The sequence below is a fragment of the Nomascus leucogenys genome, chromosome 21 (genome assembly GCF_006542625.1).
Source record: "Nomascus leucogenys isolate Asia chromosome 21, Asia_NLE_v1, whole genome shotgun sequence".
NCBI classification, from domain to species: domain Eukaryota; kingdom Metazoa; phylum Chordata; class Mammalia; order Primates; family Hylobatidae; genus Nomascus; species Nomascus leucogenys.
Genome location: NC_044401.1, coordinates 68,912,427 through 68,928,744, shown reverse-complemented (window position 1 = coordinate 68,928,744; position 16,318 = coordinate 68,912,427). Strand labels below are relative to the sequence as shown.

At 43.0% G+C, this 16,318-nt stretch overlaps 1 protein-coding gene across 1 annotated transcript in view; it reads right to left on the bottom strand.

The window, feature by feature from the left end:
- Positions 1-16,318, bottom strand: part of LOC115830331 (forkhead box protein P1-like) — a 385,580-nt gene that overhangs the window by 293,741 nt on the left and 75,521 nt on the right. Inside the window, exon 2 of the mRNA XM_030801756.1 lies at positions 102-231. The gene's annotated coding sequence lies outside the window, so the exon portion shown is untranslated. The remainder of the gene's footprint in view (positions 1-101; positions 232-16,318) is intronic.

The following is a 16,318-nucleotide window of genomic DNA, read 5'->3' as shown; positions in this document are numbered from 1 at the left end:
TTTCAAGATGAGAATCTCTCATCCTGGGTGGGCAACTGCCTTGAAGGACTTTTTGTCTTGTGAATTTTCAGATGAATAATCACAAACATTCATTCACTCACCCTTTTGGCTAGCAGGCATCACATCCATCCGTTCATGGCTCACAGCAAATGAGAGAAGGGATCGAAGCCCTCACCATTGCCGAAATGTTTTGTTCGGAAACTGGAATTGTCAACAAAAGCTTCTGGGACACTGCAACACAAAAATATTTTTTACACATAACTAAGATGTAACTTCTAAAACCACCACTTCCTTACACTTGAAAACAGCAAGACATAGATTCTTGAGGTAGGGGAAAACACCGTTCAAGCCAGGGTATGTTAATACATCAAGTGTGATGCTGTCAAATACGAACCGGAAATACTGTTTTGAAAGATACATTTACTAATCACTTCAACACGTACACTGAAAAGTTGTTATTTATTATGGGCTTTGTACCAAATATTTTAAATATTTTAGCATATGAAAATACCACTTCCCATTATCAACTCTTCAGGTAACAATAAACTGTTTTAACTAAAATATTACACAGATAAACGTACCATTCCCTATTAAGTTATGATCTTTTTCGAAGAACAAAAAAATGTAAAAAAATTAAATAATTTTAAATTATTTTAGAAGTACTAGTAGCAATAATGAACGTTAAAACTAGTAGGAAAGGTAATCACCATTTTTTTCTCCAAAATAATTCTATTTTATTCTAAACGTGATTATGGATTACATAAGGAGCAATACTCATGGAGATGTTTCCATCAAGAAAGCACATACTGTGCAATGGTCAGGGCTCAAAAGCTGAGAAGCCTGAGTTCTGGAACCGGTATGGTCTTCAATCACTAGTGTGGCCCCAGGAGAGCCATTTATCATCTCCAGATTCCAGTCTCTTCACCTGTAGGGTCAGGGCATTAACCAATGCTCTTCAAGTTCCTTCTACCTCTAAGCTTCTGTCTTTTTGAAAGAAGCATATTTCTTCTAAATACTTTAAACTAATTAACTTCTCCTTTAAGCTTCCTGATTAAAAAGAGATTTTTGGTTTTTGTTTTGTTTTTACCATGATTCACTCTTATGCTGACCTGCCATCAACACTGATGATGTGCTGTGACAAGAGAGTTTTTCAAGCGCTCAGAATGCTAACCCCGGCACCAGTACCTCACCCTATTGAGCCAGCATCCCGGCGGCTGGCAGCATCCCCTGGGTGCCCAGGAAAGGCTTCCATTCCTCTCCAATGAGCATAGCTCCATGTCCTGTAGAAATCTATCCAGATGTATTCTAGATTGATGCTTCTCAAACTTCTGTGCATAAGCATCTTTTGGAGAGCATTTCAAAATACAGATTCCTGGGACCCATCCCCGAAGACTCTGATTCACTAGATCTGGAGTGGGCCTGAGATTCTGCATTTCTAGAAAACTACCAGGAGATGCTGATACTACCAATCATGGACCACACTTCCAATCAAATGGCAAAGTCCTGCTCTCCAAGCCTCCAAGCAGCTTTGAGATCCAAGAAGTACTTCCAAGGTTCAGACATGCTCCCTAAAGCCATTAAGTCTATCACATAGGGAAAAAAAGAAAAGAAACGAAGAAAATGGGCTGAAGTTGCTTACCATCTTGAGGATAAAATTTGAATTTCTTTCCATGGCCTGAGAGCCCTACATAATCTGGCCACTTTCTACTTCTCTGACACTACCTTAACTACCAACCCAACCCCAACTTATAACCAATGCAGACACAGTGGCCTTCCTTTTGTTTCAAGCAATGCAAGTGTCTTCCCATCTCAGGGCTGGTGCACTTGCTATCTCACCTTCCCAAGATGCCATGAGCCCGTTCTTTACACAACTGGTCCCTTCTCAGTACTGGGTCTTAGGGACAAACGCCACTTCAAAAAGCTTGTCCTGCCCACCTACTTAAGTTAGGTTCCAAGTTAGTCTCAATTATATCATCCTACGTGCTTACTTCAGAGCTTTTGCCCTCAACTATTTGCTCATTTGTCTTCCCCACTAGAATATAAGCTCAATTCGACAAAAGAACTATTTCTTTTCATCACAATACTCCATCGCAATACTCCAGAATTTCAGAAAAATGCCCGGCTCAGAGCAGGTACTCAATATGCATCTTTTGAGTGAATAAATGAATCAACAACTGAAAGAAGTAACTTTTTGGCACTCTCTAAAAATATAATTGCCATTTGTTGAAAACTCATTATGTACTGGGTATTGTTTTAAGTCTTTCATAATCATTATTTCATTCTACTCTTACAACAAAGTTCTTAACAGATATTATTATTTTAAACTCAATATGCAGATAAGAAAACTGAGGCACAGGGAGTTTTAGTTGCCTGACTCGACTCTATAAAGCTTGTGCTCATGGGAACTCTGTATTTCCCAGCCAATACCCTAATATAAAAGTCCTGAGTTTTTGTGATATACCCTTCTGACTCAGGCTTGCTCAAGTGAATTTTGGCACTACCTGACCATGCTGGTACTACCAATCATGGGCCATATTTTGTAACAGGCAGGTAATGCAAATGAGCGAGGAAGGCCAGGTGTAAGGTAATCGGGAGAGGGAAGGAATGGGGCAAGCTGAGAAATCCTCACTTTATCAGCTTCAAGGGGGAAGCCACTGTACTTCCCCCTCCAGTTACTGCCACATGGGAACATACCCTCAAGAGCCTCAAGAGCTTTCAATTCTACAAATAAAGGCAGTAATCTAGATTTCTATTTAGTGAAATTTCAGAATTTTTCAAAGATGGCAGCTAACTTTTTAAACAAGTTATATTTAAACAAAACAAACATGTTGCAATCCCTGTAGCAAAGGATGGATGAGGGCATGCACTGTCTCCAGTTTTATAATTCCAGAGTGATTCAGAAGCACAGAGAAGCAGTACGGGTGACACAGAAAAGCACCAGTAGGTGTCTGGGCAGATAAGAGCTTTCTAGAAGAATTCATTGTCTTGAGGTTTTGGGAGGAATTGGAAGGTTGGGTGGAAAACGCATTTCACAGGTCAGAATATCATACTCGAAGGCTTGGGGGGTGAGGAGTAGGCAAGTCAACAGCAAAGATCAGCCATGAGGAGAGGGCCGGTGGAGGTTTCCCGTGGGAGTTTCGTTTTCATTCGGACTGGAGTGAGTAGCAGCTTTCTAGCTAAGACATAAATCGGTTAAACAACACTCTATGTGGCCAGACGCGGTGGCTCACGCCTGTAATCCCAGCACTCTGGGAGTCCGAGGCGGGCGGATCACGAGGTCAGGAGATCAAGACCACACTGGGCAACATGGTGAAAACCCGTCTCTACTAAAAATACAAAAATTAGCTGGGTGTGGTGACGCCAGCTACTAGGGAGGCTGAGGCAGAAGAATCGCTTGATCCAGGAAGTCGAAAGTTGCAGTGAGCCGAGATTGCGCCACTGTACTCCAGCCTGGTGACAGAGCAAGACTCCGTCTAAAAAAACAAAACAAACAAACAAAAAAACAAAACAAAACAAAAATGCTCTATGTGTATGGTCATTAGTGCTGTCTTATTTGACTTCTAATATTTTAAAGTAACCAGGCATATCTAAAAATAAAGGGTGAATCACCACTGTGGTGTGTGGAAGTGTGTGTGTGTGTGTGTGTGTGTGTGTGTGTGTGTGTGTGTGTGTTGTTAAGAATTCAACAGTCATAGGACTGAATTCCATCTTCATGGAACCCCACAGCTAACTAAAATACTTAACTGTTCTTAACTCTAGATATATAAAAATACAGCAAGTGAAATTTTAAAAAATACCAGAAGATAGGTACCCAAATAAATAATCCTTTCCACAGTGCAGAGGCAAAAACAAAAAAGAAAAGAAAAAAATGACAGAAACCCCCACCTGCCTACATAGAATTGTATAACTAGAAAAACTATCTCTTAAAGCTGAGAGTGAAATAGAAGCTTTTTCAAACAAACACAAGTTTATCACCTCTGTATAAGGACATTCTAAAAGACTGATTTCAGACCAAAAAGAAACAATTTCCAGGAGAAAGTTTTTTGATTTAAGAAGGTAGGGAACAGCGAACTTGTGAAGTAGAGTAAGTGAAAAGTAAATGCACTAATAAACAATGGGCAAGTCTCAAACATTTTTTTAAAATGTAGCAGCACCCCCACTTGCTTTCTACCGCAGCTCACGTATTTACACTGTAGCAATATCAATCGCCAAGGCCATGGACTGCAAATGTGAGTGTGCAGGGAGGCACCAGCTTGAAGCCCAAGTTCCCGCCCTCCATGGTCCAGAGATTCTTAAACAAGTTCCAGGAATCTGCTGTTCTACCCAACAGACACCCCAGGTAACTCTGATAAAGATCTGAAGAACACTGCATTGCTCTCTGACTACTTTAGGGGAAAGAATTATTCAGTGAACCCCCAGGGGCTCATCCCTGGGAGGCTCCAGCTGAGAACACTAGCAAACCTTTGTTCTTTTCCACTTCACTACAGCCCTAGAAGTACCTTGGCCCAGGAGGTCAGCAGTAACCCTGCCTCAACCCTGCTAATCAAGAGCTGCAATAAATTAAAAGCCCATTAAAATAGTTTAGAGAAAAGCCTAGAAGTGCTGAAACATTAATTGTGCCATATTCAATCTGTTTTCCTAGAGATTTGAAAAGCCAGATTACCATCTTGGGGGTCATTAGAAAGAATGAAGCTTTCTCCCTTTTCAATTTACATATTTAAAAATGCATGCGTTCTGGCAGTGGCTACTAAGTCCTTTCCAATGCTTTCCAAGTCCTGTGGCTACTCCAAATGCCACAGTCTAGCCATGGAGAGAGAAGCATGGAATGCCACTGGGGCCTGCCTTGTTTTTGTAAAGTAAAGGAACCCAAATCCCAGGGCCTATGGTTACAAAACAGCTCCAGAAAAACAGGTAGAGGCAGCAACAAAACAACAAGAGATGTTTTCTTGTTTTGTTCTCCCCTGTTTATTTTTCCCTGAAGCAATCCCTGCTCGGTACAAAAGTCTGAAGGGAGCTGGAAAGAGCAGCTGTGGTTCCCTGAGGCCGGGACCTAGCAATCAAGTTGTTTACCAAACACTGCCAGGCACCAGGAAAACAACAACAGCACAGACAGCATTTGCATCTATTTTTCAAAAACAACCTCCAAAAGTCTGCCCTGGAACTTGCCTGCATAGCTGAGAGAAGAGCTTAAAAATTAAAGGAATGAACTGCACTGGGTATTGTCCTCCATGGCCTAAATGTAATCAAGTATTCCATTTCTATTGAAGAATGTCTCTCCTAAAAAAAGAGGATTGAGGAACTGCAGAATTTCAAGCAGTGGATTGATATAGACAACATGCTCATCACAGGCATTTCTCAGCATGCCAACAAAGGCCCTCTCAGCAAACTGACATCATATGCTGAGCCTCCAGCAACTCACAGACATCTTGACCAAGCACCAGAATCTCCAGGGGGGTTTGTAAAACACAGATTGCTGGGCCTCTCCTCCAGTTTTGCATCCCACAGGTCCAAGATGGGGCCTGAGAATTTCTAGCAAGTTCCCAGGTGATACTGATGCTACTGATCCGGGCACCATCCTTTGAGAACCAGCGCTCTAAAGCTAGATGCTCTATCCCCACCCTGAAGATCTAGGAAGGAATTCGTTTCCTACCTTCACCTCTCCCATGGGTTACCTGGTTGAGTTATGGCAGTTACCTTGCATAGCTGTTTCCAGAACAAAATGCATTGGATGGTTTCCATCTGCTTCCCCAGGGGCTCCACCCACTATTCCCCCACCCAGCTCTGTGTCCTGGAAGGCTGCTCTTTGTCCAACCAATGGGAGCTCTCATCTCAGGAGGCCACAGAAGATGGGGTATTCATTTCTCTAGTTCTGAGTCCCTCTTTGACGAGTGGCAACCCTGCCAGGCAGCTCTCTCCACACAACTCCTCTCTCTGGGTTCTTTCAGCCCTCCTCTGCCTCCGCTGGTCCACTTAAGGCCTAGGAGAATTAAAAGCCATCTATTTCCATCAGGGACCCTTATGCAAAAGTCAAATTCAATGTGTTGCCCACTGGATCTCCCTTGGTTTGAGAAGGCTAAATGGCAATTTTATACACACACATAATATACGTATGTATATATGCACACATATAAACATGCACAAGTATACATATGTGCATATAAACATACAGACATACAGATATATACATCTTCATAATTGTTCATTTTTAAATGCAACCAAATCAGATTGGCCAGAAAACTTAGGAGTCTCCTGGCCAGGGCCACCTCCTGGAGTCTGCATGGATGTTTCCTCGGGTCCCACGTGCCACAGCAAGAGTGAGCCCGCTCTGTCTAATCTGTTACACAACCTGATAAGAAGTGCATTTGTGAGAGCTTCAATCCTTCTCTAATTTACAAACTTAGTTTCCTTTGTTGCAAATGGCACCAAAATAGAAAGGGAACAGAAGTGGGTGGAGCGGGCTCCATCACCAACTCCTGTGAATAACTTTTTGACAATGCTGAACCCAGTTCCAAAAAGCACATCAACTGCAAAAAAAGGTATGTGTTTGTCAGCTCATAAATAAGATGCCAATCCACCTCAATTCATAGGCTAGGAAAAGAAGAACAAATAATACTTCTGTTTTTTAAAAAGTAATAACTCAAACGTGGCCTAAATAAGCATCTGTCTTTAGTGCTAAGTTCTAATAAAGTTCTGGTAAAAAACGGTCACCAGATTTAACCAAATGGGTCACTACACCAACCTCCATGGTTTGGGCAAGCCCATTTAACTAACTTTGTTTCAGTGAAGTTCCCTAAAACTAACCAATCACTATTCCTTTTACTAATCTTCCACTAGTAAGATTTCTTTCAACTCACCAGAGGACTTATTGGTATCTATGCTCAAAAACAAATTTTTTAGTAAACCCGCTAGATTAATTAGAACACATGGGGAATTACGTAATTACTTTTCTAGCTCTAAGGCTCAACCTGAAACTTTTTTGGTTTGTTTATTGCTCTCTTTTTCACTAACAATCTCCTGAATATTACATTTGAAACTCGCAGGCTAGTGAGATTTTTCCTGTGGCATCTGTCTGCTCCATTCCCCCATCTATGTCCAAACCCTGCTCTAGAGAACAACTGACCTAACTGATCACTTCCCCTATTCGGGGATGAGATAGACCATCATCCTGCCCGCTTCAGAACACTCCAGAATCTCCCTTCTGTGTTGAAGAAACTCCACTCCTCCTTCCCCTGGGCCTTAGTGCTCACCTCTCTCCACCATCTTCCACTACCATCACCTGGATGAATGGAGAGACTTGCCTTTTACCCTTAAAGACGTCCCCTCTCTCCTTTTCCAGAAGCCACTCATTCCACATCTTTCAACTTCAGGCAAATAAAAAAGAAACAGTGAGATACCATCTCACACCAGTTAGAATGGCCCTCATTAAAAAATCAGGAAACAACAGGTGCTGGAGAGGATGTGGAGAAATAGGAACACTTTTACACTGTTGGTGGGACTGTAAACTAGTTCAACCATTGTGGAAGTCAGTGTGGCGATTCCTCAGGGATCTCGAACTAGAAATACCATTTGACCCAGCCATCCCATTACTGGGTATATACCCAAAGGACTATAAATCATGCTGCTATAAGACACATGCACACGTATGTTTATTGCGGCACTATTCACAATAGCAAAGAGTTGGAACCAACCCAAATGTCCAACAACGATAGACTGGATTAAGAAAATGTGGCACATATACACCATGGAATACTATGCAGCCATAAAAAATGATGAGTTCGTGTCCTTTGTAGGGACATGGATGAAACTGGAAAACATCATTCTCAGTAAACTATCGCAAGGACAAAAAACCAAACACCGCATGTTCTCTCTCATAGGTGGGAATTGAACAATGAGAACTCATGGACACAGGAAGGGGAACATCACACTCCGGGGACTGTTGTGGGGTGGGGGGAGGGGGGAGGGACAGCATTAGGAGATACACCTAATGCTAAATAACGAGTTAATGGGTGCAGGAAATCAACATGGCACATGGATACATATGTAACAAACCTGCACATTGTGCACATGTACCCTAAAACCCTAAAGTATAATAAAAAAAAAAAAAAATTAAAAAAAAAAAAAAAAAGATAAAATATACTTTAAAATTAAAAAAAAAAAAAAAAAAAAAGAAAGAGTTGGTCTCTCTTCAATTCCTGTTACAGCCAACTTGTTTCTCTGCCAACAGCCCACCTCACCTGTCACCTACCCTCAAGGAAAGTACCATCACCTTCCTCCACCGTGATTCCAAGATCCATGGAAACCTTTCTATTCAGTCACATGTAAGGGAACCACTGCTTCCTGCCCAGCCAACTGGCAGTTACTTCTAAATGTCAAGGATGGCTAGGCACAGTGCCTCACATCTGTAATCCCAGCACTTTGGGAGGCCGAGATGGGCAGATTACCTGAGGTCAGGAATTCAAGACCAGCCTGGGCCAACATGGTGAAACCCTGTCTCTACTAAAAATATAAAAATTAGCCAGGTGTGGTGGCGGGTGCCTGTAATCCTGGCTATTCGGGAGGCTGAGGTGGGAGAATTGCTTGAATCCAGGAGGCAGAGGTTGTAGTGAGCCAAGATCAAGTCTCTGTAGCCTGGGCGACAGAGCGAGACTCTGTCTCTAAATAAATAAATAAATGGCAAAAATGCTCTTCAACACCTTTCTCAGGTATTTTACTACAGACTGAGCATCACTAATCAAAAAAATTGAAACTCTGAAATGCTTTTTTTTTTTTTTTGAGATGGAGTCTCGCTGTGTTGCCAGGCTGGAGTGCAGTGGTGCGATCTCGGCTCACCACAACCTCCGACTCCCTGGTTCAAGCGATTCTCCTGCCTCAGCCTCCCGAGTAGCGGGGATTACAGGCACGCACCACCACGCCCACCAAATTTTTGTATTTTTAGTAGAAACAGGGTTTCACCATGTTGGCCAGGATGGTCTCAATCTCCTGACCTCATGATCTGCCCACCTTGGTCTCCAAAGTGCTGGGATTATAGGCGTGAGCCACCATGCCCAGCCCAAAAGGTGAAAACACTTTGAACACCAACATGACCTTTCGAAGAAAATGTTCATTGCATGGGTACAAACAAATTGAAAGAATGAATAAGACCTGGTAGTTGATAGTACAGCAAGGTGACCATAGTCAAAATAATTTAATTGTACATTTAAAAATAACTAAAAGAGTACACTGGGGCCAGACGCAGTGGCTCCCGCCTGTAATCCCAGCACTTTGGGAGGCCAAGATGGGCAGATCACGAGGGCAGGAGATCGAGACCATCATGCTAACACATGGTGAAGCCCCATCTCTACTAAAAATACAAAAAAATTAGCCAGGCGTGGTGGCGGGTACCTGTAGTCCCAGCTACACTGGAGGCTAGGGCAGGAGAATGGCGTGAACCCGGAAGGCAGAACTGGCAGTGCGCCAAGATCACACCACTGCACTCCAGCCTGGGTGACAGAGTGAGACTCGGTCTCACAAAAAAAAAAAAAGAGTATAATGGGATGGTTCACAACACAAAGGATAAATGCTTGAGGGGATGGATACTCCTGAGATGGTTATTATGCACCACCTGCCTTGTATGGAAATATTTCATGTACCCCAATACACCTACTACGTACCCATAAAAATGAAAAAATAAAAATGTGAAAAAATAAACTAAATAAATAAATTTCTAAAAAACAAAGAAAATACTCATTGGAATATTTCAGATTTGGGACTTTCAGGTTTGGGATGCTCAACCATTGGGATGCTCAACCATTAAGTATATATAATGCAAATATTCCAAAATTAAAAAAAATTCAGAAATCTGAAACACTTCCCAGTCTCAAGCATTTCAGAAAAGGAATACTCAGCCTGTATATGGTTCACAATTTCTGTCTAGATCCCTGCAGTGTGGTCACTTCTGTCAACCTCAGTAGCCATAAAGATGGTGCTTCCAACAGCCTAGCCAAGGCTTACATCAGGCCTGATAAGGATAAAGCACTCAAAAAAACAAATTGTTGAATGAGTGAATATATGCCTGTTTTATCTTAACTTCCTTAATCCTAAAAGCTTCTAGTCCACTCAAGAAGTGGCACAGCACAGGAGCTACGAGCATGAGCTGCTAAATGGACTGCATCGGTTCAACCCTAGCTCTGCCCCTTATTAGCTGTGACCTTGATCAAGTTCCTCCACATCTGAAAATTGGGTTAATATTTGCCCTTACACAGTAAAGGCTTAATAAGTGCTGGTTAATAGCCACTGCTTCCTCTACATCTGAGGGCATGGTTGAAACATGGATCTCACCATCCCTTAGAACTGTTCTACTTCTAAAACTCTGAATTCTCAAATTCTCCCCTGACTAATAACCTCCAATGGAGCTGGGTCATTTCCCCTGAACTTGCTCCTGGCCTACACTGAGACATGCCACTAACCACCTTGAATCCATTGCTCCGCCCAGTGCACACAATCCACCTTCCCGTTTCTGAACTCCGTGTCTTTTACATCATCTAAGACTCATATCGTGGTACCCAGTGCCCTGAAAACCCCGGTATCCCTCAAGATGGCCTTGTCTTTTCTACTGACTTCCTGTTCGAGCTCTTTGGTTCTTTCGCAGAGTGAGGTCAGCAAGGCACGGTCTGGGATTTGCAGGTTATATCCTGGATGGTGGCACGACAGCGCCTGGGACACAGAAGGTTGGGAGGTGTGAGGCTCATCTGGAAGGCTCTTTTGGGGAGCCAGGAAGAGTCCCCAAAAGCCCACTTGGCACCCTATCTATAACAAGTTGCTCTTTAAGAATCATGGGAACTCTAGAATCATTTTCACTAATACCTTCCACTCATGATTGAATTAAATGGCAGAAAACACAAACCTTCCGTTCCCACTGGCAAACTGGGTCTAGCTAACTGAGCACGGCTCGCACAAGGCAGGCCCCCTGCTAGCAGGGCAAGTGGCAGCCCTGTCCCCAAGGCCCAGGGGAGCCTCTGCAGCTCCCTGGAAGGACGGTCAAGTGAACAGAGAGCTGGCTGCCATCTGGGTTCTTTATAAGGTTTTTGTGGTAAACATGTTTACTTTCTTTTGATTGGCTGGGCTTATCAAGTATTTTGTTTTGAGTCTTGCTCTATAAACATGTTTACTTTGAGGGGAGAGCTTTTTTGATAGCTAGCACACTTGTTTTTCACACTTTTAAATTCAAAACATATTTTTCACAGCCTGTGGTAAACAACTCAAGGTGGTAAACAAATTATATTATTTTCATCTTCCCACTAGAGAGGTGATCCCTATGTATCTATTCAAAGGCTTGAACTGGGTTGCTGGTAACCAAGGCTCTCTACTGGATGAGAACAAGAATTATATTCATAGTGATGATGTTACTAAAAGGAAAACATTACAATGGCAAATCCTGCAGTATCAAACCTAAGCCTCAATTTCCCCAGTGGGAACATTCTAGAAGAAGCCAGCCATAACAACAGCAGGGGTAGTCTTATTAATTGATGACATCTATATTTTCTGTGAAAAATTAAGGTTATGTAACCGGCATACGTAACAGCTAATATGGGAGGAAAAATCAAATAATGTTTCAAAGAATGAAGAAATAAACTAGGTCACAACACTAAGTGCAATTCTTTTGAGATCTGTTTTCTGTGATGATTTTTGCCTGCTTTACAATTAGAAAAAAAAACAAAAAAAAAATAGTAGCCTCTAATGTAAAACTGAAAAGCCTTCCATTATTGGAAAAGGAGGAAAATAACAAAAGAGTTAAGAGAAGAAAAAAAAGGAACATATCTCTTGAGAGAAAACCAATGGTCCTTGAAGTAGGATTTAAAAGTGCTGTTTACATAGAGGCATCAGAAGAGCCCCTCTGTGGAGATAAGTGTGAAGTCCCACGGCAGTAGAGCCAAATCTGTCTTCTAGAGAGTTCTCTTGGTGTCCATGTTCCAACTAGAAACAAAAGCCGTCTTACCACAGGCCTTTGCACTTAGTTACAAATTACTTAAAGGAATCAAAATACAGGGCAAATTACTGGCCAAAATAAATAAAACCCCCAGCCCCCAAATCATCTTCTAAGCTTATGCTCAAGTTAAGTTAAAAAGCAAACAGAATTTCAACATGATGAAACCCCATCTCTACTAAAAATACAAAAATCAGCTGGGCGTGGTGGCACACACCTGTAATCTCAGATACTCGGCAGGCTGAGACAGGAGAATCACTTGAACCCAGGAGGCGGAGGTTGCAGTGAGCCAAGATAGTGCCATTGCACTCCAGCCTGGGCAACAGAACGAGACTCTGTCTCAAAAAAAAAAAAAAAGAAAAAGAATTAAGGTTGTAGCACCATACTATGGTAAACCTCCTCAGTGACTCGATGTTATTATTTCATCAGGTATGGTACTGTAGGGAGGGGAGAATGGCAGAAGACACAGGAAGCCTGTATGGAGCCTCATCCATCATTCAGGCCAGATCATGTACAGAACATACAGACAGCCATCAGAGTACAAACATACTAAGTAGCCTTGTTTTCCAAGGTTATAACATGCTCTGGGGACATATTGCATTAGGGGGTCAGGAGAAGGAGTCAAGGGCATTTGGAGGCAGCCACTGTTCCTGACTTTCAGATTCTCTCCTATCAAAGAAGAAGACCAAAATAAATAATTTCCAGGTAGTTTTAGCAGAAGGGCAACAAGACCCAGGGGGTGAGTACACATCACAAATTCCCAGGAAGATCAACGCCATCCCAGCTTTGCCAACAACTGTTTGAGATGTTTCGCAAGTCAGTGAGCTTCTCGGAACCTGAGTTTCCCTTCTTATAAAATGAAGGCATTTGAATCCCATCTTTTTGAACAATACTATGTCAGAATTTTATGCCTCAAATCGAAAAAACCATTTTGGGGGATAACCGAGAATTCCAGGCTACATCATCCAATCAATACGATACTTGGAGCACTTTCAAAAAACCCACCACGGAACCAAAGCTACCATAACTTAAAAGGAGCAGAAATGAAATTTAAAATTAATACGACGTTGGCCAGTGACTAGTCATCAAGCATACTTCAGCCTTTAGTTGTCTGAGCAGACAGGTGACTCAGCGGGGAATGGGTTACCCAGCCAGCCACGCTCATCTGACCCACTGCCTCAAAGTAATTTTTCCTCAATCTTCAAAACCAATAAAGTAAATGACTAATGAAATGACTGAAGAACAACTTCCAGACAATTCTTACAACATTAAAAAATAAAACCAAACTTCAGCACAACAGTAAGTAGATGAGAAGAAAACAAGCCGGCTCAGAGCTGTCCAACGTCTGATGGCCACGGTTCGTTCTGACAAAGGAAACGTGCACATTCCAGGGTGTGTGGAATGATGTGGTTTGGAAATGTCTCGAGGGGCCAAGAGAAGAGCTGATGATCAGGACAATGTCATCAAGAAAAGTGTCACGGAGCCCAAGTGGTGACATTTCTGTTGCAAATATGAGAAAGGAAAGGAACACGATGGTCCTTCACCCTGGTGTTCAATGTGGTCGTAGGACTTTTGGAAATTCTCCTGGGTACATCCAGTTCTAAGACCAACTAACACGTGTGAAGCCTGTGCTGCACTGCACATGAGGTACTCTGTCCATAGCATTTTCATCCACCCTCTTATTAAGCCTTATAACAGTGGCAAGAGTAAATGCTATTATCTTACAGATGAAGGAACCAAGGCTGGTGAAGGGAAGTCCTTTACCCAAGACCACAGTTAGTGACACAGCCACATCTTTCTGAAACCCAAGCCTCGTCTCTTAACCACCACTGAATACTACTGAGTACCATTTTTCCAACAGCTCAAACAGGAAAAGCAGGAACGTTTGGAAGGGTTCCCAAAATAAAGCCAAACTGGGAACATCGAGTTATAATTCTGTTCAGACCTCCACGTTGCCTCCCACTGTCTAAATCCCTTGGCTTCTTGCGTGAAGTCAGGCAAACCCGGAAGCAGAAAAGCAAGGAGCCAAGTCACCCCGGTAGTGCAGCTTGGAAATGACACGGGACATCTCCCCAAGAAAGGAGACAAGGAGGGAGGTTATGACGGCATGTGAGGCACGCACTCAGTCCTCCTATTGGACTGTAGAAGAGGGATGCTTTTTTTTTTTTTTTTTTTTTTGAGATGGAGTCTTACTCCGTTGCCCAGGCTGGAGTGCAGTGGTGCGATCTTGGCTCACTGCAACCTCCGCCTCCCCTCCCAGGTTCAAGCAATTCTCCTGCCTCAGCCTCCAGAGTATCTGGGATTACAGGCGCTTGCCGCCATGCCCGGCTAAATTTTTGTTATTTTTAGTAGAGACAGGGTTTCACCATGTTAGCCGGGATGGTCTCGATCTCCTGACCTCGTGATCTGCCTGCCTCAGCCTCTCAAAGTGATGGGATTAGAGGCATGAGCCACTGCGCCCAGTCCTGAAGAGGGATGCTTTCTATTCCTCTCTGGGTCTCCCTTCAATTCTCCCATTTTCTTCTGAATCACAACTGTGGGCATCGTCCCCCGTGTTCTACTTCTTCCCCTCCACGAATGTCACCTGTCACTAAAGTCTAAAAGATGAGATTATCACTTCCACCCGGAAGCCTCTCAAATGAAATTAAATCAGACATTTATTGTACTGCGGTACACATGCATTGGGTGAGGTGGGGGATACCCAGGCACAGTCTGCCTCTCAGGGCAAGAAGTTAAATAACAATGTGTGATTTAAATAACATTTCAAGACAACAATAAGAGCCTTGTCACAGGGAGTACATGATTAATTGCCAGATGAATTCTACAGACAATAATTGCTGCAAAGTTCAAAAGGAGGGAGCAATCACTTCCAACAAATATATCCCAGGTTGCAAACTCTCCACTGAGTCCTAGTTCGCGGTTGGCTTCGGCAGAGTGTTGGGAGTTGGCTGCCTGGGGTCCGATCCTGGCCGCGCTACTCGTGGTCCAACCCTATTTAAGTTTTCTGGGACTCTGTTTCATCAGCTGCAAACAGAGGTAATGATACTTCCTGCATCATGGAGTGCTTTGGAGATTAAGTGGGATAATGCATGTAAACCTTGAAACAGGGAGAGTGGTGGTCTTACCTCTCCTGTCTCCACGGCCGCATATCTACTATTCGAATCCGCACACTCTCCCTACACTGGCTCCCCCTCCTCACCTCCCTGTGTTCGCCAAAGCCCCAGGTTTTCTTTTCCAACTAGCTGATAACTTTTCCAACTAAGGGGTTCCACGGTGTCCTTTCCCAAGTACCAACCAGCTACCACGTTTGCCCTTGACTTAGGCTCGGTGCTGGCTCTTGCATCCAGATTTCCATCTCCATTTCTAATATCCTAGGAGGAGAGCAGGAAGCTGAACAACTGGGGGAAGCTGGTCCTTCCCCTCAGTACCAGCCAGCTACGTTTGCCCTTGACTTAGGCTCAGTGCTGGCTCCTTGCATCCAGATTTCCACCTCCATTTCTACTATCCTAAGACAAGAGCAGGAAGCTGAACATCAGGGCACCTGGGTTCAGCTCTCAACGTTGCCATACAGTAGCCTTGTAACTCTGCACAAATTACACAGTTTCTCTAAACCTCCATTTCTGCTTCTACAAAATGGGGCTAATGAAAGTCCCTACCTCCAAGCATTGCTGAGATTAAATTACCCAATTGGAGAGCACTGTGCTCAATGCCTAGTCAACAGCAAGGGCTCCACGCCTGAGAGCTGCTGTTGTCATCTTTGCTTGGACCACACAACTAACTGAACAACAGCGTCCCTGACTGCTCTCTCCTCTCTCAAATGTGTGAGTTGCTGCCAGTCCTTCATGATACCAGATGTGGGTCAGCGAACCATAGAACTTAATTATGCCCCAGTTTTCTTTCGTGCCCATTGATCTAATTTTACATCAAAGTTTCACAAATAGAAACAGGTACTCTCACGCACAGCCAGGGCCAGGGTAAACTGACACCGCCTTTCCAGTTGGGTGGTGATTGGCTTCAACAAGACTTAGAATCCCTTCCAAAGAGTAAGGAGTGAACAGGAACACATGCTTTTAACAAAATAGTAATCACTGGGGAAAATTCAACTACAAGGTCACAAAGGAATACATCACAGCATTATCTAGTATATGAAAACAGAAAAATAAATGTCAGTTAAAAACTATTTCTGATTCATAGGATAATGAAATATTATGCAACCATTAAAAAGTACTGTAAAAACAAACGACAGCTTAGAAGGAAACGTGAGCCCCAAATCATACCTGCTTACCAAATGTCTATTGAATGATATGTTGCGAAACTGCTTTTTTTTTTGAGATGGAGTCTCGCTCTGTCACCCAG